This window comes from Sinocyclocheilus rhinocerous, unplaced genomic scaffold (genome assembly GCF_001515625.1).
Source record: "Sinocyclocheilus rhinocerous isolate Xijiao unplaced genomic scaffold, SAMN03320098_v1.1 scaffold1542, whole genome shotgun sequence".
Taxonomy (NCBI): domain Eukaryota; kingdom Metazoa; phylum Chordata; class Actinopteri; order Cypriniformes; family Cyprinidae; genus Sinocyclocheilus; species Sinocyclocheilus rhinocerous.
In genome coordinates, this window is record NW_015666540.1 from 627,565 (window position 1) to 629,687 (window position 2,123).

The window sequence follows — 2,123 nt, forward strand, 5'->3', positions numbered from 1 at the left end:
TAAAGCTGTTTTGGGAGAAGGGGGAAAAAAAGACGGGCTCGGGTCGGACTTGGGCCGGTAATTCTGATAAGCTCTCGGACACGGGCCGGGCTAGGGCCTAAATTTGAGGCCTGTGCAGGGCTCTAGGATGGAGAGATGTCGCTGCGTGTTATAGCTATTAATATTAACATTCCTGTTGGTTTAAATGGTCGGCCATCGGGGGTCTGTGCGATTAATAAATTTACCACTGTAGCACGCTTGCGATACAGTTTTGCATGTTCATAACACAGCCGCTTAATAGTGTGAAGTGATTTCGTTGTGCTTGTTTGTGTGTGTGTGATTGATTATACTTGGTAGTTAGGGGTGATATATGACGATATATGACGATTATGACGATAATATGACGATTTTTGATCGTGGATGGTTAAAATGTCTCCACGATCTGCTTTTGAAGAAATATCGTTGTATCGTGCTACAGCGCACATTCTATCAGCTGCAGACAGTTCGCCTCCTCCGTCTCAATATAATGTACAACGCCACATGCATTCACATCAGTGTTAGCTCAGCGGTAGAGTTACTCTCACGGGACACTGCACTTATGCGCAATCAAACCTAAATGTCTGCCATTGTTTTTTATTTTATATTTTGTTAAGGTGTAAGAGGTGTTATGTTTCTGCACTCTTCCGTTTTTAGCAAATTAAGAAAACTTTGTCTAAAAACAATTTTTTGTATTTTTTGTGCTCTGTATGGAACATCAGTGCCTGTTTAAGTGATGAACTCCATTACTTGTGTTTGTTTTCAGACATGATAACAGACGTTTTATACTTGTGCTACAACTTTTTGGCCTGTGCTACAAAACTTTCAACCTCTGTAGCACCAGTGCTATGTGAAAAAAAAGTTAACGTACAGCCCTGCTACAGGTATAGGCTAATAATGCTATTTACATCATTCATCATGATACTTTTGTACTTTAAATGTAAGCGATTCACCGTGTAAATATAATTCACCGGGTATAAAGTCCCTATACCAACAAATACGAAATCTCAGAGAATACATTTTTTACTTGTTGGTAATGTTGGCAAAGAGGAATTATTCTGAAAAAATAAGGATTCAATTCTCTTCCAGTATGATTTTCACAAAGCATTTCACTATGGTATTTTCTCTCTCTCTCTCTCTCTCGATATTTAAATAGCTAAAATTATAGCTTACTTGAAAATCTGGGAATGATTGTCTTTCTTTTCTGTTATATTTGATAGTTTGTTACGGAGCGGCAAGTAGGCTACTATAAAAAATCACAATTTGTCACATCTCGTGCGCTCCTGCTCTTCAATATCAATAGGGGGCAACAGAAGATGCTTTTACTGAGCCCTCAGCGCTCACCTGAATTACTTTTTAACATGGACAGCCTTAAACAAAAAGCATTTTAGGAATCGCATAATCCTTTTTAACTTTTTGGGATAGTTCTCCCAAATATATGAAAATGCAGTCATCATTTACTCACCATGTCGTTGCAAACCTGTATGAGCCTATTTTTTCTGCGAAACACAAAAGAAGATATTTTCCTTTTAAACTATGACCTGCAATTTTGTCAACAAATTTTAGCAATAAATATTTATATACGAAAAACTGCATTTCATTAATTGAACCATCATTCATTTAGTCTGAGGAGTTCTGTAAATCACTCAGACACAAATTAAGGACTTGTGGAATTGTGTGTTCATGCCACTGTATATCCAGTTCTAGAAAAAGTGAGCTATGGGACAGTGGCAAAACACATAGAAGTACATTGTTCTGTATTTGTTTCAATAATGGAGAAGTTCATAGCAGCAGCTAGTTTAGGTCAATTCTGTGGAATGTACACATAATGAAAAAATGTCCTATTTAATGAAATAATTTAAAATAAAAATAAAATGCTATGGCAGTGAAACAGTCCTTTCAGTGATGATCAGATATGCAATCAGATATGTTTTGGGGGAAGGAACTAGTTTTTGTAGAGGACTGTGATGCAAAATGGTATGAGAGCATGTATCCAGGTCAAAGACAAGACAATGTCTCAAAGGCCACGGCACATACAAGACTTCCAATATCATTCAAAACCTGTGATTAATAAAAAAAAATATCCTTAAAAAAAAAAAAAAAAAAAA